The 22038-nt window shown below is 40.4% G+C and overlaps 1 protein-coding gene across 1 annotated transcript in view; it reads left to right on the top strand.

The window, feature by feature from the left end:
- Nucleotides 1-6965: 6965 nt before the first annotated feature.
- The window catches only part of rims3 (regulating synaptic membrane exocytosis 3), a 61115-nt gene continuing 46042 nt past the window's right edge, over nucleotides 6966-22038 (top strand). Inside the window, exon 1 of the mRNA XM_034161365.1 lies at nucleotides 6966-7021. The gene's annotated coding sequence lies outside the window, so the exon portion shown is untranslated. The remainder of the gene's footprint in view (nucleotides 7022-22038) is intronic.

Below are 22038 nucleotides of genomic sequence, written 5' to 3' on the forward strand. Positions count from 1 at the left end.
TAACTTGCAAATATAAAAATCAGAAATACTGCTAACTGCTGGTTTACTGGGTACTTGTTCCTCTCCTTCCCGTCCTGTCTTCCTGTTGATTTGTGAATGACAGTGTTGATGCTTTTCCTTTGTCATATGATATTCTTTGAATGATTGCAATCAGTCCGTCCACACAGGCCTTGTAGGCCTTCATCAAATAAGAGTGTGTGTTGTGGTTAGTGTGTTTTCCATGAGTAATCATTATCTTCTGAATACTTGCAGAGTAGTAAAGTGAAAGGAAAAACAACAAAAAAAAAAAGCTGCTGTGCTGCTCTGGGCTCCACAGCTGTGCTGGCTGCAGCGTATTTTTCAGCTGACACCACCTTTGTGAGGTGGTTCTGCCACCTGCATGCCAAAACCTTCGTGCGTAATGTCCAGTGCAAGGTTCAGCTGCACTGTAAGCACACAGGTTAAAGCCTGCAGCACGCTGACGTTGACGTTTTACTGTCCGTCAGCGGTACCTCTCTTACACGCCTGCATAAATAATGCAGTAGATTAATGAACAGTTGAAAATGTCTGAGTGCACCGTTAAGTGGAGCTGGTTTTAAATGATCTTCCAGTGACTTTACGTACATGCATTTTCATGACCCCCTCCCACAACACCACCACCACCAACAATGTCCGCGGCTTTAATCTGCTGCAGCTGTCATGTTTCTAATATATGATGGATGGATGAGGATCCTGCAGACATGATGTCATCCTCCTCAGCATTTTGTGAAGGTCGGGTCTCAGGTCTGAGAGCGTGCGCTGGTGCCACAAATCTCTGCATCCCCCATGCTGCAGGAACCGCTTTTGATCCTACACGGCAGCCCGGTCCATGACTACCTTTTGAAAGTAACCACCCATTTATCTCAGTCGTGTTAAAAGTGGCCGTCACCACTTTGCATTTGGAACGATGGTGATTGGATCCTGCATGGATTATGGAAAATCTGGAACAGGCGTGCTTGATCTTACATGCGTGTTTATGCCATCGACCTGCCTGCCACCGGCTGAACGCTGGCACCTAGAGGATGGCTCATGATAGTGCATCTGGAGGCAACATGGTGGCCAAGTGGTCAGGGTGCTCACTTCCAAAGCAAGGTTTCTGGTTCAGAACCGCATGTGCCCATTTGCCATGTAATGCTGAGCTGTATCAGGAACGGCATCCGGTATAAAACCTGTGCCAAATGAACATCCAGATCCAGATTTCCTGTGGCAACTCTGAGCAAAAAGGTAGAAGTTGAAAGAACCTGCTACATTTTTTCTTCATGGGCCCCAGTGGACTGCTGTTGATATCAGTATGTTCCTATTAGCCAAGCTAGTAGGAATATTTCAATCTGGATTTCACCTTGCTACATGTATTTTACAGCTACAGTTGCCACAGACTCTATATGTGCGGTAGCGTGTATGAAGCTGATCCCTCACCCTGCAAGTGATACGCCTCGTCTTAGTCTCTCTAGGTTCATTTGACAGTCATTTGTAGAAGATACAAAGGTCCTCTTCAGGTAGCACCAGGACCCTAAAAAGATCTGGACCTTGGTTCTGCACAAGTAACTCTGTCACCAAACGTGTGTGGATGATATGTAATACCCAAGATGCGGCGCTGTGGTGGTAAGTCCACATCAGCTGACAGTAGGAGAAGATTCTCCTATGGCTCCTTATCTCCTCCTTCCTCATGCCAGTGAGCTGATTTGGATTCAGTACTGCTATTAGTGTTTGCTGGAGGCTGATTCCAGTCATCTCTCCTCAGATTGCAGAAGCGAACAAGGCTTTGTAATTGGAGCAATGAATCCCGTGGTCGAATTGATTGTGTTGTGCCACAGTGGCTTGCCTTTGGGAAATGGGACATTGATCCAAGGCTTCAGATTTATGCCTCTTTGAGTGGATTGCTACATGGCTGACTGAGTGCTGTGACTTTCACCTCCATCTCAGTGTTTGAATAGAGGTGTAGCTTTAGTATCCCAGTATTGCATAATATAAATTGTATTATTTCAATAAAAGTGCCTCAATCACTCTCATTTTTCTGTTATGGTCTTTACCTACACCACCAAAATTGGACAGAGGTTCCAATTTTATGCCTGGTTATCTATCTTCTTGGAGTTATCCATCAGAAACCAAGTACCAAAAAGCAATGGCAAATTGTGCATAGCAGAAATAACCAATGTTCTGTGAAAATTATCTGAAAAAGAATTCAAAAACTGAAAAACTTGAAAAATAAACCTGACACAACCCCCCCCCCCGCCCACCAAAAAAACCTTTGAATCAAGTGCATGAACTGACACAATTTTCCAATTTTGCATTTGTCCTTCTGACAAGACTGTTTTTTTTTTTAAACAATTGCTTTTGTTAACATTACCTTTTGTAAAATATATATGTAGCAAAAATCGAAATTACCTTTAAAATGCAGATTCACACATTTGCTACTAATTTTCTTCACAGAAAATACCCCCCCCAATCAACAAGAAAAATGTCTCTGGAGCCGCCACTGTCAGTAGGGCAGGTTATTCCACATAAAAGGAGTACAGCGTGATAAAGCCCTCCACCCTGCTGACTTCTCTTTCATCTGCTTAAATTCTAGACAATTCCAGAGGGAGAGCAGTCTCTCCTGACTGCCATTTGGGTTAGGTTTGTAGTTTTCTGTTGTTCTGCCTGTGTATTTTTTTTTTCCCTCCAAGATTTTCCAAATTTACATTTGTCCTGTCAGAAGGATGAGTGCGATTATTATTATTATTATTATTATTTTTTTTTTTAACAATTGCTTTTGTTTGCCCCCTGTGACACTTAATTGGAGTAAGCAGTTGAAGATGAGCGAGCGAGCTTTTGTTAGCATTACTTATTGTAAAAATATGTACAACCCCTGGCAAAAATTATGGAATCACCGGCCTCAGAGGATGTTCATTCAGTTGTTTAATTTTGTAGAAAAAAAGCAGATCACAGACATGACACAAAACTAAAGTCATTTCAAATGGCAACTTTCTGGCTCTAAGAAACACTATAAGAAATCAAGAAAAAAAGATTGTGGCAGTCAGTAACAGTTACTTTTTTAGACCAAGCAGAGGAAAAAAAATATGGAATCACTCAATTCTGAGGAAAAAATTATGGAATCACCCTGTAAATTTTCATCCCCCAAATTAACACCTGCATCAAATCAGATCTGCTCATTGACATTGACCCTATGCCATGACATTGACCCTATGTGTCTTTTTGCAAGGAATGTTTTTGCAGTTTTTGCTCTATGGCAAGATGCATTATCATCTTGAAAAATGATTTCATCATCCCCAAACATCCTTTCAATTTCAATTTCTCTTCAGGCAGTCATCTTTATAAATCTCATTGGAAAGGCACCAAACAAAAGTTCCAGCATCATCACCTTGCCCAATGCAGATTCGAGATTCATCACTGAATATGACTTTCATCCAGTCATCCACAGTCCACAATTGCTTTTCCTTAGCCCATTGTATCCTTGTTTTTTTCTGTTTAGGTGTTAATGATGCCTTTAGTTTAGCTTTTCTGTATGTAAATCCCATTTCCTTTAGGCGGTTTCTTAACAGTTCGGTCACAGACGTTGACTCCAGTTTCCTCCCATTTGTTCCTCATTTGTTTTGTTGTACATTTTTCAATTTTTGAGACATATTGCTTTAAGTTTTCTGTCTTGACGCTTTGATGTCTTCCTTGGTCTACCAGTATGTTTGCCTTTAACAACCTTCCCATGTTTGTATTTGGTCCAGAGTTTAGACAGCTGACTGTGAACAACCAACATCTTTTGCAACATTACGTGATGATTTACTCTCTTTTAAGAGTTTGATAATCCTCTCCTTTGTTTCAATTGACATCTCTCGTGTTGGAGCCATGATTCCTGTCAGTCCATTTGGTGCAATAGCTCTCCAAGGTGTGTTCACTCCTTTTTAGATGCAGACTAACGAGCAGATCTGATATGATGCAGGTGTTAGTTTTGGGGATGAAAATTTACAGGGTGATTCCATAATTCTTTCCTCAGAATTGAGTGATTCCATATTTTTTTCCTCTGCTTGGTCTAAAAAAGTAACCGTTACTGACTGCCACAATCTTTTTTTCTTGATTTCTTATAGTGTTTCTTAGAGCCAGAAAGTTGCCATTTGAAATGACTTTAGTTTTGTATCATGTCTGTGATCTGCTTTTTTTCAACAAAATTAAACAACTGAATGAACATCCTCCGAGGCCGGTGATTCCATAATTTTTGCCGGGGGTTGTATATGGCGGAAACTTGAAATTACTTTTAAAATGCAGATTCACACATTTGTTCATAGAAAATACCCCCCCCCCCCCCAAAAAAAAAAAAAAATCAACAGGGAAAATGTCTCTGGAGCTGCCACTGTCAGTAGGGCAGGTTATTCCACATAATAGAAGTATAGTGTGATAAAGCCCTCCAGCCTGCTGACTTCTCTTTCATCTGCCATAGGTATTAAAGGCACTGCGCTGCGGTGGTTTGAATCATATTTGTCTAATAGATTACAATTTGTTCATGTAAATGGGGAATCTTCTTCACAGACTAAAGTTAATTATGGAGTTCCACAAGGTTCTGTGCTAGGACCAATTTTATTCACTTTATACATGCTTCCCTAGGTAGTATTATTAGACGGTATTGCTTAAATTTTCATTGTTACGCAGATGATACCCAGCTTTATCTATCCATGAAGCCAGAGGACACACACCAATTAGCTAAACTGCAGGATTGTCTTACAGACATAAAGACATGGATGACCTCTAATTTCCTGCTTTTAAACTCAGATAAAACTGAAGTTATTGTACTTGGCCCCACAAATCTTAGAAACATGGTGTCTAACCAGATCCTTACTCTGGATGGCATTACCCTGACCTCTAGTAATACTGTGAGAAATCTTGGAGTCATTTTTGATCAGGATATGTCATTCAAAGTGCATATTAAACAAATATGTAGGACTGCTTTTTTTGCATTTACGCAATATCTCTAAAATCAGAAAGGTCTTGTCTCAGAGTGATGCTGAAAAACTAATTCATGCATTTATTTCCTCTAGGCTGGACTATTGTAATTCATTATTATCAGGTTGTCCTAAAAGTTCCCTAAAAAGCCTTCAGTTAATTCAAAATGCTGCAGCTAGAGTACTGACGGGGACTAGAAGGAGAGAGCATATCTCACCCATATTGGCCTCTCTTCATTGGCTTCCTGTTAATTCTAGAATAGAATTTAAAATTCTTCTTCTTACTTATAAGGTTTTGAATAATCAGGTCCCATCTTATCTTAGGGACCTCGTAGTACCATATCACCCCAATAGAGCGCTTCGCTCTCAGACTGCAGGCTTACTTGTAGTTCCTAGGGTTTGTAAGAGTAGAATGGGAGGCAGAGCCTTCAGCTTTCAGGCTCCTCTCCTGTGGAACCAGCTCCCAATTCAGATCAGGGAGACAGACACCCTCTCTACTTTTAAGATTAGGCTTAAAACTTTCCTTTTTGCTAAAGCTTATAGTTAGGGCTGGATCAGGTGACCCTGAACCATCCCTTAGTTATGCTGCTATAGACGTAGACTGCTGGGGGGTTCCCATGATGCACTGTTTCTTTCTCTTTTTGCTCTGTATGCATCACTCTGCATTTAATCATTAGTGATCGATCTCTGCTCCCCTCCACAGCATGTCTTTTTCCTGGTTCTCTCCCTCAGCCCCAACCAGTCCCAGCAGAAGACTGCCCCTCCCTGAGCCTGGTTCTGCTGGAGGTTTCTTCCTGTAAAAAGGGAGTTTTTCCTTCCCACTGTAGCCAAGTGCTTGCTCACAGGGGGTCGTTTTGACCGTTGGGGTTTTACATAATTATTGTATGGCCTTGCCTTACAATATAAAGCGCCTTGGGGCAACTGTTTGTTGTGATTTGGCGCTATATAAAAAAAATTGATTGATTGATTGATTGATTGATCTGCTTAAATTCTAGACAATTCCAGAGGGAGAGCAGACTCTCTCTTGACTGCCATTTGGGGTAGTTTTGTAATTTTCTGTTCTGCCTGTGTATTTTTTTTCTCCAAAATTTTCCAAATTTACATTTGTCCTGTCAGAAGGATGAGTGTGATTATTATTATTATTATTTTTTAACAATTGCTTTTGTTAGCCCCCCCGTGACGCTTAATTGGAGTAAGCAGTTGAAGATGAGCGAGCGAGCTTTTGTTAGCATTACTTATTGTAAAAAAAAAAAAAAAATATATATATATATATATATATATATATATATATATATATATATATATATATATATATATATATATTATGTATTTATGGCATGTATATAGCAGGGGTGTTGACCAAGTGGTTAATGCGCTTGGTTTCAGTGCAGAAGGTTCCGGGTTCAAATCTCACCCCTGCCACATTTCTCCATTTAATGTGGAGCTGTGTCAGGAAGGGCATCCAACGTAAAACCTGTGCCAATTTAACATGCAGATCCACCTTGGATTTGCTGAGACGACCCCGAGTGCAAAACAAGGAGCAGCCAAAGGGACTTACTTTTTATGTATATGGCAGAAACTTGAAATTACCTTTAAAATGCAGATTCACACATTTGCTACTACTGTAATTTTGTTCACAGAATATAAACCCCCCCCCCCCCATGAACAAGGAAAATGTCTGTGGAGCCGCCACTGTCAGCAGGGCAGGATATTCCGCATAAAATGAGTACATGTGATAAAGCCCACCAGCCTGCTGACTTCTTTTTCACCTGATGCTTTTCAACACTGGAAAGTGTCGAGGCAAGGCCTGCTTGAATTCTAGAGGGACACCACATGTTGTCGCTGTTTGCCGCAGCTCGTCGCACCTTTACCCCCCCCCCCCCCCCCCACCACCACCTCCTCAGCAGCGCGTCCTGGGCGCAGTGTTGCAGCGCAGAATCGCGCAGGAATCCGTGGTCTGTGCACCAGCAGCGCCAAAATAAAGCCCAAACGATGACATTCTTACACATACGACAGAAGCGAACGATTATTTGACAACTTCCCAATCAAACCTTCGCTGCTCTTTGCTGTTCGTGGTAAGTGTGTTGATTATTCTTACATTTAGTTGCACTGAGAGTCGGACGGCGCACATTCTGAATAATGCACAACAGATGATCTGTGATCACATGCGAGTTTCTCCTCATTTTAAACCTCCAGTTGAAAACTAGGTATCTTAAATAACTATGTTTTTACAATAAGCACTGTGAACCTCGCAGTGCAGCTGTTTAAAAAGGGCTGATGTGGTCAAAAGACTGCACCACAGTGTCGAAATGTTCATTTGTTTTTAGATTTGTGGAAATGTTCATTTGTTTTTGGATTTGTGGAAATGTTAATTTGTTTTTGGATGTGTGGAATAAAATCAGCTTCACCTTGCTGCAGTGTTATGTTTTAATGATGGCAGGCAAAAGTTCATCTCAGGCAGAGCTCAGCTGTGCACCCTTAATTCCATCACATATCAAGAGATTTAAAAAAAAAAAAAAAATCCCCAACTGACCATCTTGGCTTTTCTTCATATTTCACACAAATACAAGCATTGCATCCAACAACTAGTGTGTAAAATATCTGGATTGTGTAGTATTTAGTTTGTGAGATATGGGGTTTTTTAAAAAGGGGGATGTGGCCCTAATAAAATGAGTGTTGCGAAAAAAAAAGGTAACATTCTGTAAAGTTATTACTTCTGTACTATTCATGCTACTTGATTGAATCCTGCAGTGATTATTCTCGGCTATTAACTGTTTTTAACTTTTTAAGTGATGTAAATTGTATGTAGAAATTCCTTTTGTGCTTTGGAAGCCACTGTATTTTCCAGTGTGAAGCACATCGTGTCTTTCAAAAATGTACAGTGCATCCAGAAAGCATTCACACATTTCTTAGTTTTTTGTTTTTAATAACTTTGCAAAAAATCTAAAACAAAACAAAAAACTTTTCTTTTTCACATTGTCATTATGGAGTATTGTGTGTAGAATCTTGAGGGGGGGGGAAAAAAAAAAAAATTTCATCCATTCTAGAATAAGGCTGTAACAAAATAAAATGTGGAAAATGTGAAGTGCTGTGAATACTTTCCAGATGCACCATATGTGTAGTACTCATGCTGTAGTAGTTTCTAGACAACTGGGTGCATATAGGAAAGAAATCAAAATTTGTGACACATTAAAAGTTAAATGATTTTACACCTTTATTTCAAGTGCATACTGCCCTTGTAGAACAGACAAAATCACATGCTTGGAAAGAGCATGTTTTATTTAGAAAATGAACAAAATAAGAAATTGGTACGTTATATCAAACATGGAGTTTGGAGATGTGGCTGTTTATTGGTTGCTATGGTTTTTGTTCATTTACACAGGTACACTTTTGTGTGTATATATATATATATATATATATCAGTGTGAAGAAATATTGCAGGAAGCAAAAAAACTTATTTTTTAAATACAGTGTTACGCAATTCATAACTTGACAAATAGATAATTGCAGGTCAACTCTTTTAGATATTAAAAACATTAATAGCAAAGAACATTCTTTCAAAATTTAAGGCATAGCATAAATAGTTCAAATTTACTGACTTCTAGATTTTTTTTTTTTTTTTTTTTTTTTAAGTGACCGCTAGTTTGTGAGGCTATTCCACAGAGCGCTGTTCCTTCCTAATTTAATCCCAAATAGCAAATCGGGGCATATTTTGAAGTGTCATAGTAACTTCTTGATCCATCTTTGTTAATCTTGAACAAACCTGGTATCCGTATGAAGTAGTTAACGGCCATCGCTGGTGCCAGATTTCAAATTGGGATAATTTTTTGGAACTTTAAAAAAAAATTTATCCCAATTCTCGAAATCGCTGATAGTATGTGGTAACTTTGGGGTATTTGAAGTCTTAAGAGCTTCAATCATGTTTGAACGTCTTGAAATGGGGTGTTCTTGGTGACTATGGCTTGAAACTTGTTTGATCGCGCTCCATCGGGGTAAAAATGTAAAGACAAAGTAGCGCTGATGAATGTTTGTGGTGGTTTTTGTTCAAAGTTGAACAGGTCATGTCTGGCTGAGGCAAGCCTGCAGCTGCTAACACGGAAGGTAGAGATTAAACCGTTTCATCCCATTTTTACGCTTTTTTGTATTGTGGGCATTCGCAGTAGGACGGGGCCTTGTGAAATTGGGGTATATTACATGTTGCTTATCCCAAGACCAGACATGGGAGCACGAGTCCCTGGAATCAGACAGTCAAAACAAAAAAACATGAAGGGAAATGAAAATGTGAACAGAATATGCAGCTTTACCACTGGATGACAGTAATTCTTGCACATATCTTGGAAACTCTAAAAGATATACTTAAAACATTTTGTACGCTAGTTGTTGTGTACAATCACATTATTTACAAGAAATGTGAAGCAAATCCAAGATGGCCTGACAGTCAGGAGGCCCCTGTTGATTTGACCTGTGACCCATGTGGGGGTAGCAATTCTTGCTTTTGGCTAAATGGAAGAACAAATGTTTGAGTGTGTGTGCGTGCGTGCACGGGATAAGGATACGGGGGGTTTGGAGTAAACATATTGTCAGATGATGGGGTGCTGTCAGTGCTCCGATCGAGCCAAGTAGAACATGCCGAGGTGTGACTTTACATCAGATGGGCACACGTATGACCGCAGACACACAAACACGAATCACGCCCTGATCTCAGCTCAAACTGTGCCGCCCACCTGCACAGACGGAGCAAGAAACACGACCTACAGCGGCCTGCTGTGATTGTGGGTTTAGAAGTGCATCATTCTGATACGTAGGACGCGTGTAACCGCCGGTGTGAAATGCAGAGTGAGCAGATTATCCAGCTCCAGAACAGCAAGGCTACTTCGAGAATAATTATCCATGTGCTTAAAATCCTCATCTGATGCACACTTGTTCTTTTTAAGAACCCTTTGAGGGCAAAATGAACTTGCTAAATACACTCATATACCTTAAAGTCCTGTACTACCAGCTTTACGGTGGTACTTATACTCAACAAAAACATAACACACAATATTTTCATTTTGCTTGCATTTCTCATGAGTTGAACTCAAAGATCTAAGATTTTGTTCTCAGGTTTCTTCAAATCCAAGATAATCCATCCACGTGGCAGCTGTAGCATATCAAGATGCTGATCAATCAGTTTGATTAGTGCACAGGTGTACTTCAGACATCATCAAAATATCCCTTTGCCCTCCTGGGACATCACCCTGTGGATAGAAGCAACAAATATCAGTAAGAATATAACAAAAGAACACTATAATGATGAAGAAGGATGACGAACTGCTTGTGAAACTGGATCTTGAGTATTTACTGTAATGATGACGTGATTGCTGATAAAAACTAACAGTATTGATTCAGAAGTGTAGCCAAATGTGTTAAAAACCCATTAAAGCCCTCTTCTCACTTTCAAGGACGTGCATCCCAGAAGCTCACAGTTTCAAAGCTTGTGCCGACCTTGGAAAATGTTTGCGGTTATATTCTGTCATTGTCAGTGTTGCCACAGTTACTTTGAAAAAGTTATCCAATTACTGATTACTGATTACTCCTTGAAAAAGTAACTTAGTTACTTTACTGATTACTCCTTGAAAAAGTAACTTAGTTACTTTACTGATTACTCAATTGTAAAAGTAACTAAGTTAGATTACTAGTTACTTTTTTAGTTACTTTCCCCAGCTGCCGACAACAACCCACGTCAACATGACAATGATACCTGTTTTGCCAAAACTCACTTTATAGTCACCCTTTCTTGACTTCAATGAAAATAAATACTTGTTTTATAAAAAGTAAAATAAAGACCTCTTTCTTGACCTCATATTTAACTGTTGACAGCACTGTAACAGTAAAACTTGCAATTTCAAACCTACATTGTTTATAAATGTAACTATTAAATTCTAACATTTAAATTCTCTCTAAACATTTTACTTGTCGAAATTATTATTATTTTAAGCAATATTAGTAGTTGTAGTAAAAAACGGCTTCAAAACTGGACCTTTAATCTAGGGCTGTTGTGGGGGGGGGGGGCACATCCCTGCCCCACGCCCCCATCCCATCTGGATTTGCCCCTGCTTTGGCGTTTGAGCACAAAGAATGGATAACATTTATTTATGCAGAAAACAGGACCAGATTTACAGGTAAGAAAGTTTTATTGCGTTTTCACATCATGTGGTCCTCAGAAAGAGAGTTTAGGTGCATTTGAGTGGAAAATAGTGTTAGTTGTTGACGCGTCGCCGAGGATCAGCTGTTTTTAACGAGACGATACGGAGCAGCTCAGCTCAGAATTATAAATAAAGGAGGAAAAAAGTATAAAAATGTCTTCGTAAAGCTCAGTGCAGGTGTGCTGATCACCGCGCTTTAAGAGGTGAGGACGAGTCGAGCAGCTGCAAAAAACTGTGGATGAAAAGCTCACAGCTCGCTTAAAGTGGGACGTTCAGTCGAACCCCGACCTCCTGCCCACAGACCAAGTTTAATGCTTTTATCGACCCACAATGAAAAATAATAGTAACGCACAGTGACATGGAGAAGTAACTTTAATCTGATTACTGACTTGGAAAGATTAACGCGTTAGATTACTCGTTACTAAAAGAAGTGGTCAGATTAGAGTAACGCGTTACTAAGTCACATTAGCTACAAGAGACAGAACCAGCCTGCATGGCCAGGATCCCATCACCCCTTGGTCACATTAGCTACAAGAGACCAAGCCAGCCAGTATGGCCAGGACCCCACCACCTCTTGGTCACATTAGCTACAAGAGACAGAGCCAGCCAGCATGGCCAGGACCTCATCACCCCTTGGTCACATTAGGTACAAGAGACAGAGCCAGCCAGCATCACCAGTACCCCACCACCTCTTGGTCACATTAGCTACAAGAGACAGAGCCAGCCAGCATGGCCAGGACCCCATCACCCCTTGGTCACATTAGCTACAAGAGACAGAGCCAGCTAGGCAGGGCTAAAATAGACAAGAATTCTATTTTATCCAAATGCTGAGTGAGGTGACATGGTGATTGTCAGGCTGAGTGAAGGCAGTGTGATAGCAGATTGACATATGTTGCTTGTTTTTGGTTATATTTCTGTGTTTTAAGAGTTTGATCATTTATGTGCGTGTATATATATATAAATATATATATATATATCTTTATTCTGAGCTGAAGAAGTTCATCCAGGAACATGGCAAAATGTTGCTTAGTCTATTTTTACCTTTCTTTTTTATCTATAGTGCACATCTCTCTTTATGGAATGTTCATGCATTTCTGTCACAGTTTAATTTCAACTTTGGTTGGAGCTTTGCGGGACCAGACGTCGACAGGGTGGTTGCGTTCGGTGCTCTTCTGAAATATTCATAGCACAGGGCTAAATGTACAATATGTGTTGAGACTGAGCAGCGGAGAAAGACATGTCAAATAGCATCAGGTAGGCTGACCACGCGAAAGGCCAACTCCACTTTCTCAGTGCGCTTCTGTCCTGCTAATGCGTGTACACATGCATACAGTCCTCTAAACTGATTGCTGGAAAGGGCAAAGACAAATTGCAGCATGCACCTGTCCACACATATGCAACACCCACACCTTACATGTTTGACACTGATTCATTCAAATTATTTATTTTTAATTCAGTTATGTCATTATGCATGTTTTTGTGTGGTCTTGACATTTGATCAGTTGTGTTAAAATGGAACCTCTTTATGCTTCTGTTACACCCGGCTGAGTTTGGCACAGTTTTAAACCATAACAGGCCGAGCTACAAGTTTGGCACACCGCTCGGCTAAAGTCGTTATTTTCCGGAGCATGGTAGACTCCCAGCAATCTCTTCTCCAGCTGCGTTCAGTTTAGGATGGGCGAGGACGGGCTCGATGCAGCTTGATGTAACTCCGGGCAAACTCGGCGTACATGCCGACCTCAGCTCTTGATATCTTGGTGAAATTCTGTCCGTGCTTGGGGTAAAAATTGGAAGATGGTGTGTATCAAACCTGATCCAAGCTGAGTACAAAATTTACACATTTTTAAATCTGATATAGTTTAACCAACTTTTCCTACTTGTACTGAACACCCCTAAGATACACACAAGCCGTGCCAAGGTGCTGCTCAGGAAAACTGTGCCCCAAACTTGGCAACCGTATGTGTGTGTATGTCCCTCTCCTGTCTAAATGGCAACTCAGAATCGAGCCAAACTTGGCACACATATACTTTGACATACGAGAAGTGACATTCTTTAGTAGTAGTAGTAGTAGTAGTAGTAGTAGCAGCTGTCTCTTCCTGAGGCAGGTTTAGTCACAGCCAAGCAGTTCTCTGGAATCTGGGATCTGTGGGAGGTGATAGCATTGCTGGTGAAGATGAAGTTTTCATCTCAGTTTTTGAATAAAATCTGCTCTGGGGCAGGCAATTGGCTAGTTCTCCACTGACACACAACCGTCCCGCCATGTTTAATCCATGTCCTTGTGTTTGACCTTTCAAGGCTACCAAAAAAAAATTTATATGTGACTTCATATTCATGTCTCATAGTAACCATAGTTTGTAACCAGTTGGCATTCTAAATTAGTTTGACCTTTCAAGGCCACTCAAGGCCAAAGATCATGTGACAAAAGTTGATATATGACTTCATATTGATGTCTTATAATAATCACAATTGTATCTATTACAAAGTTCTCAAAATAGCCATTATGAATGAATTTGACCTTTTAAGGTGACCCATGATGAAAGGTAATGTGACCAATTAAAATGTGGTATAGGACTTCATGTTAGTGTTTAAAATTAACCATTGGTGCATTTTTAACAAATTCCCAGATATAGCCTTTCGAAATATCCCATACATAAGTACTGGCCCAATGTTTGACCGTGGCCTGTGACCTTGACTTTCAACTAATCTACTGTATCTCTAAATCAAATCACTTGGTCCTTAGTTGACCCTCAGTCATTGCTGGTCCAAACTGGCTCAAAACACTTGGAGTATTTTGTTCACAGACAGACAGACTTATAGGACCAAAAACAATGCTCCACGTGCAAAGAGTCGAAGCATAACTAAAGGTGACCTCCATCAGTTATTTGCTGTCATGGTTCAAAGTTTTTGATCACGTCTCATGGTTATTGTTTCTTCCTTGCGATGAATCTCTTATGATACTTGGTGCGTACTTTATTCTTTTCTCAATGTTGACCTGATCAACTAAATTCTTCTCTGCAATGCTTTTATTGTGATATGAATGATCTTTGCCTTTTTCCTTTGGATTTACTTCCTGTCTCATGGGCACTGGGTTTCTGGTTTCACATGCACTCTTATTTGATCTGGTAGATTAGTAGATCTGGTAGGTCACACACTCCTTAACCATCCACAGGTCCTTGCTGCAGTGCCAGATTGCCTTGCTTCCATTCTTGCTTTCTTGCTTTATTTCTCTGGGTTTGTTTCTCAGTTGCTGACCTATGCTGCCTCATTGTGTTCCCACAGTTTAGTCTATCATCCACTGGACATCCTATGTGCTCTCTGTATTTTGACCCTCTGTTCCCACATGGAGACATTTATTGAACACACGTATGTATCCTCTGTTGTGCTATGCTATTTTTAAAAATCTAAAATAGTGTCTAAATCTGAAGAAGAGTCCCTCTGTACACACAGCTGTGCCCTGAGAGCTCCTCAAAGAAATAAAATAATGTTAAAATTAGTCCATTTTGTTTTTGTGTGGAGTGGACGATAACACTCAGTGTAATGTCTAAAGTGAACTTGAACTACACTACCCACAATGCTCCCTGCGTTGACCGGCCAGTCACGTTTTACGCTTAGTGATGATGTCATCCGCAAGCGACAAGCAGCCAATCTGCTACAAACACACAACAGACAGACTAAAATGTTTGATTTTGATTTTGACCATTAAACGTTGCTCACTTTACCAGCAAAAAAAAGTTATCGGACTGAAAGTTATCGGAACTAAACTTATCAGAAGATAATTGGTCCAATGATGGTTTTAAAACTTATCTGAAAAGCAAATCTGCTAGCAAAAACATTAGTTTCAATAATTATATCTGTTATCAGATTACCTGAACTGTGCCCATCACTGATGATGTGCATGAAAAATTGAGAAAATAATTATGCTGCGCTACCCCCCCATGTCAAACTAATCCTGTCCAAAGAGACACATTTTTAGTGGTGAGTATTTCTAACATGAATTACTTTACCTTTAGTGGGCGCCACTAGCATTTTTCTAACTAGCAATGCGTGCGATATAGGCCCTGAAGCCTACTGGTGCTGAAGCTTATGTGCAGATTCCATTCGCCCTATTGACGTATCCCATAATCCCTTGCGTGCCAGAGAGTCGCTGCAGTCAAACAACATATAGAGAATCCACATGATGACAATTGTAAATGAATATTATTCTACAAAAATGTATTTTTTTTATGCTTTTCGTCACGTTAATAAGAGACTGCTGCATGATACCCTGAAAACTTGCTAAAACAACTATAACAAATAATCTGTGTCTGCTACATTTAATCTGCGTGGAATTTAAGAAACGCAAACTGAATTTCAGACATATAAATATTAGTGTGGAACAAAGAGGACAAACAGTGTTGTAAAGAACAATAATCAAGATGTTAAAGAGCAAACTTCACTTTCCCCCAGAACGACATGATCAGGAAGCGATTGTAGCTCACAGCAGCTCCCACTGAAAATAACGGAGAGACATCCTGTGATTCTCACATGTTTACATAAACGCAATAACAACGTCTATAAGTCCAGAGAATATATACATGAGAGTTTTAAGCACATTATAAAAATAGTTTTATGTTGCGATGTTAATGCTGTTGTCCGTGTGCAGCGGTTAAAGTGCAGCATGATCAGAGTGTCTCAATGCAGTTCTCAATGTTACTGAGATCTCGCAGCGCGGCGACCTCTCCGAGGTTTTGCGGGATTTGAAACGTCAATAGGGCGAATAGTGTGAAATGGATGAGAGTCTATAAATCTCTCTTGGGCAAAAAGCCAGTCCGACGCGGGTTACTTCCCCACCCAAGGCCAGTACCCCTTTACAGCTGGGTGGGCTGAGACAATGCAGAGTAAGTATCTTGCGTAAGAACACAGACAGGTACCATGAGCAGGATTGAAACCAAGACCTACACATTGGCAGACCAGCTCCTTAACCACTGATCTACTCACTGTACAAGAACACTGAACCCTCTGATTCATGAGGTTTTCTGAATGACAGTTTGGTGCCGTACCAACCACACTGCAGACCTGCTGAGTGGAGATCGTATCCTTGAGCAGTGCACCTTGTGCGTGTTCTTTTGTGTATTGTTGGGCTGATAACTAAAGATACACATCTCCATACCACGTGTTCTCCAGGCCGGTGCATGGTGATCCAGAGATGGTGTAAGATCTTGCGTTGTCCACTGTGCCCTCAGCTGGCTATCAGCATCACCAGCCGTGGTGGAGAGAAGTGGTGTTAGCTGAGAGAGATGTCACTGACCACATTAGTCACCAGAGAAAGCAGGCCGTGAGTCAGGAAAGCTCTCGGTCTCATCCATCATGACCCTCTTAACCCACTTTCCTCCCAGCTCGACCACTCTGGCTTCTTACTCCTCTGTTTTTTCCTCGCTGTCCATCCCTCTACCGCTGGCAGGGTAATTCTGCTGTATTCTGTTGATGCTGATGAAAAGGAAGAGGGGGTCACAAAGAGCCCCGGTCTACGGCTGGACAGATTGCAGATGTCAGTCAGAGATGAGAGAACAAAGTGATTTCGGGTCAGCATCTGCAGTGTTGCATGTGGAGTAAAAACTGGACTTTCAGAAGCTCCATGTTTGAAGAAAATAGATGCAGCGATGAAAGGGAGTTTGCTTTTTCAGTGTACAAATGACAGAAGATAGCAGAGTGCAATCAAATGCTGTATCTCGTGTGTTGCTCTGGATTCTGAGAAGAAAATTCTATGAGCACATGAGATTACTCTGATGTGATGAGTGGTGATATGAGAGGTCTCATATCTCCAGCAGACATGGTTCACATCACAGATGAGCTATTTGATTCACTCCTGAGACACGAATATTGTGTTGCTAACTAATCCATTGAGGGATTAGTGCGGAAGGTGTCTGAGTAGATGGATGATGATACTCCGCGGAGCAGTAATTTTGATGGTATCAAGCTTTCTTGTTCGTAGTATTATCTATTATGCTATGTTATAAGCAATTTTAACATTTTGCTGACCCTCACATATGCAAATGCCTGGACTTAAACACAGAACTTTAGCAATGGGTTGCTTTAATTTTTATGTAAAATGTTGGCAATAGATAACTGCTAAATGATGGGCACTTTATTAAGTTCTACCCATTCCCATTTACATATTTTACCCCCTTGCGTATATAGAACTTAGTACTGCAAAGGTTGACTTCATGAATGCATCTTTTAGCCAGAGTACTAATCAGTCAACACATAAGAGGTCTATTAGATAATAAACCGACCGTTTTATTAATTTTTTTAACTATATGGATTTGAATGATGTGCGATTACACCAATCATGCTTGAACCCTCGTGCGCATGCGTGAGTTTTTTCACGCGTGTCGGTGACGTCATTTCCCTGTGGGCAGGCCTTGAGTGAGATGTGGTCCCGCCCTCTCGGCTGAATTCCTTTGTTTCACATGCTGCTCGAGACGGCGCGCGTTACTTTATCAAAATTTTTTCTGGACCTGTGAGGAATATCCGAGCGGACACTATTTGAGAAATTAAGATGGTTTTCGGTGAAAAGTTTAACGGCTGATGAGAGATTATGGGGTGTTTCTGTCAGTGTAAGGACTTCCCACGGAGCGGGACGTCGTGCAGCGCTTCCAGGCGCTGTCGTCGGCCTGTTTCGACCTGAAAACATCCTAATTTAAGGCTTAATTCACCCAGGACGTCGTGAGAGAACAGAGAAGATTCAGAAGAGGCCGGCATGAGGACTTTATGCGGACATTCCACTGTTTAAGGACATTTTTTAATGAAAGACGTGCGCGCAAATTCGCCGAGTCATTTCCGTGATGACTCGGCAAATCTGTGTGCGCCGCGACAGGAAAAACACTTCCGTGTTGAAAACCATTTGTAAAATTCAGGCGGCTTTTGATGGCTTTCAACAAGGGAGTAACTGAGAAATTGTTTAACAGCTTGGGCATGTTCCAACTTGCCCGTTAAGGTTTCCAACGGAGGTGTTTTTCCTGTCGCGACCCCCCGCGGTCGGGTCCGGCCCAACATGTGACTCTGCCCGCACGTTCTTTCATTACAAAATGTCCGTTAACAATGGAATGTCCGAATAAACTCCTCATGCCGACTTCTTCTGAAAGTTCTCTGTTCTCTGACGACTTACTGGGTCAACAGAGCCTGAAATGTGGAAGTTTTCAACTTGAAACGGCGAGACGCTGCCGCCTCGAAGCGCAGATCGCCGTCAGGCACCGTGGGCCGTCCTTACGGCGACACTACCAGACCAAAATCTCTCATCAGCCGTTAAAAATTTTACAGAAAACCAGCTGAATTTATCGACTGGTGTCCACTCAGTTGTGCCTTACAGTTTTGAAAAAATTTTGATTAAACAAAGCAGCAGTCTCTGAGCCATTCCTAAACAATGAAAAAATCGACGAGAGGGTGGGCGACTCCTCGCTCAAAGACTGCCCACAGGCGAATGACATAACCGACAGGCGCGAAAAAACTCTCGCATGCCCACGAGGGTTCAAGCATGTCTGATGTAATCACACGTGATTCAAATCCATATGGTTTTTGAAAAAAAATAATAAGGTCGGATACTTTTCTAATAGACCTCGTATTACTAAACTGTAGGAATGCATTACAATTTTTTGGCACAGATTATTAAACTCCAAGCACAGATTACTGTACTGCAGTTCCTGATTTCTAAACCGTAGCCACAGATTGCAAATTGTGGACGCCAATTAATTGGAAAATTTAGGCAAGCTTTTCCTAAACTGTAGGCACAGATGACTAAACTGCAGGAACACTTTCCAAATTTTTGACACACATTATTTAAGGCCCCTTCAAGCACAGTGAGGAGTTTGTTCGAATACGGCGAAACAGCGTGAAACAGTTGGAATTAGTGCACCATGAAACATTACGCTGATGGGCAGGCGTACACAAACCCTCACACCGGGACAACAGTGTCTTTCAAGCAGGAGCACAGTGCGAGGTGCACCACATCGCGCCGCTGATGTGGAATAAATAAAACATAAAAACCAGCTGGTACCTGTGGAAACACATGGCGCCGCTGATGTGGAATAAAAATAAGAAAAAACATAGCACCCACAGGATTCATACCTGCACTTTACTAATTGCCAGCCCAAAACTTTACCACTGAGCTACCGTCACTGGCCTGTAAATGGTATGAGGAAAATGCCTGAAATCAACAAAGGGATGGATGTATTTAAAAAATAAAAACATACACCATAAAAAACACAGTATTTTATATTGAATCCCTCTTATCAAGTGGGCAATACAAAAAGTGCAGCAGATAACTGAAACAATCCTTCACTTGGTGATACAAGCATCAGATTTGGCATGGTTGTTCTTCATAAATCAGTGTTTGAGAAAAAAGTGCTGGCCACTTGAAAATCCAATATGGCGTTAAGAATTACACAGGGGTCAAAATTTAAAAATGCTCAAACACAATACGTGTTGTCCAGCTGGGCTGTCCAGGATGACAGATCACCACAGCCGCTTCAGTGGGCGGATGGACTTCCTGTCAGGTCAATGCACACACCAAAGCCACACTCGTGGGGAACTTAGACAAAATTCACAGCAGCACAACAGTGATTGTCTGCAGACTGTTGTTGTGTTAATAGTGTGAATGGCCACGTATTTTCTAAGTGCCAAGCGAGAGGTGTTAGATGTTCGTGCATGTCACCTGGAATTTGGCCGACACCTGCCACAAGAGGGTTCGATGGGATCACACAGCACACACTCTGTCTTTCAGCCACTGGTGTGTGCAAATAGTTGTAGCAACAGGTGTATGAGGCGTTGGAGGCAGGGACGATTTTACATGTGTTGCACACGATTCCTGCTTCATGTGCACTTCATGCGCACTTTGACCAAACTTCGCACTATGTGTGAAGGGGCCCTAAAGGGTAGACACAGATTACTAAATTTCAAATACTGATTTCTAAACCGTAAGTATGCATTGTCAAATGGAGAATAAATTAATGAACACATTTCAGAATTTCAGAACAGATTATTGAACTATATGCACAGATTACTAAATAATACACATTAATTACTGAACTTTTGGCAGAGATTGCTAAATTACAGGTACAGATTACAAATTGTGGACACAAATGACTAAATCACAGCAATACATTAATAAAACGCAGGCATGTATTACTAAAATGTAGCATGGGTGACAAAATATTATGCTGTTGGTATGTTGATTACAAAATTTTAGACACTGGTTTTTAACATGTAGTTGTGCATTGGCAAACTGTATAAATGTATAGAACACGTTAGAAATTTTCAGCACAGATGATTAAATCAAGGCCAGAGCTCACTGAACTGTCCACATTACTTCGCTGCTGTCTAAAAATTCTAAATCATAGTTACATATTACAAAGTACAAATTGCAAATTTGTAGATTGTTAAATTGTAGCACAGATTACTAAAATGCAGAATGGATGATTAAACATTAGTCATGGTAACAGAAGTGTTCACACAGATTACTCTAATATATCTAAAGTATAAACCGAGATTACATTAATGTACAACAATTACTAAAATGTAGCATGGATTACAAAACATTAGGTATGATGTCAAAAGGGTAAACAGAGATTATGTTAATATACATAATTACTAAAATGTAACATGTATTACGAAACATTAGGTATGGTGTCTAGAGTGTAAACAGAGATCACGTTAATATACAAATATTACTAAACTGTTGCATGGATTAAGAAACATTCCATGTGGTGTCTAAAGTGTAAACAGAGATTACATTAATATACAAAAATTACTCAAATGTATCATGGATTATGAAACATTAGATATGGGGTCTAAAGTGTAAACAAAGATCACGTTAACATATAAAAGTTACTAAAATGTAGCATAGATTTCAAAACATATGGTTTCTAAAGTATAAACCGAGATTACATTAATGTACAACAATTACTAAAATGTATCATGGATTACAAAACATTAGATATGTTGTCTAAAGTGTAAACAGAGATTACGTTAATATACATAATTACTAAAATGTAACATGTATTACGAAACATTAGGTATGGTGTCTAGAGTGTAAACAGAGATAACGTTAATATACAAAAATTACTAAACTGTTGCATGGACTAAGAAACATTCGATATGGTGTCTAAAGTGTAAACAGAGATTACATTAATATACAAAAATTACTCAAATGTAACATGGATTATGAAACATTAGATATGATGTCTAAAGTGTAAACAAAGATCACATTAACATAAAAATTACTAAAATGTAACATGGATTTCAAAACATATGGTGTCTAAAGTATAAGCAGAGATTACATAAATGTACAAAAATCACTCAAATGTATCATGGATTATGAAACATTAGATATGGGGTCTAAAGTGTAAACAAAGCTCACATTAACAAAAATTACTAAAATGTAGCATAGATTTCAAAACATACGAGGTCTATTAGAAAAGTATCCGACCTTATTATTTTTTCAAAAACCATATGGATTTGAATCACGTGTGATTGCGTCAGACAGCTTGAACCCTCTTGCGCATGCATGAGTTTTTCCACGCCTGTCGGTTGCGTCATTCGCCTGTGAGCAGGCTTTGAGTGAGGAGTGGTCCAGCCCCCTCGTCGGATTTTCATTGCCAGGAAATGGCGGAATGATTTGGGCTTTTTTTCCATCAGAATTTTTTCAGAAACTGTTAGAGACTGGCAGCTGGAAACCATTAGAAAAATTTATCTGGCTTTCAGTGAAAATGTTATGGGCTTGGTAGAGAATAAGGAGTGTTACTGTTGCTTTAAGGACGGCCCCCAGCGGCTGTGGGGTGCGCTGCGCTCCGAAGCCGCCATCGACAGGCTGAGAGACCATTTCATTTCTAAACAGATGGCTGTCTGGATCCGTGCCCATCGTGTGCCATTTC

The sequence above is a fragment of the Thalassophryne amazonica genome, chromosome 20 (assembly GCF_902500255.1).
Source record: "Thalassophryne amazonica chromosome 20, fThaAma1.1, whole genome shotgun sequence".
Lineage (NCBI taxonomy): Eukaryota > Metazoa > Chordata > Actinopteri > Batrachoidiformes > Batrachoididae > Thalassophryne > Thalassophryne amazonica.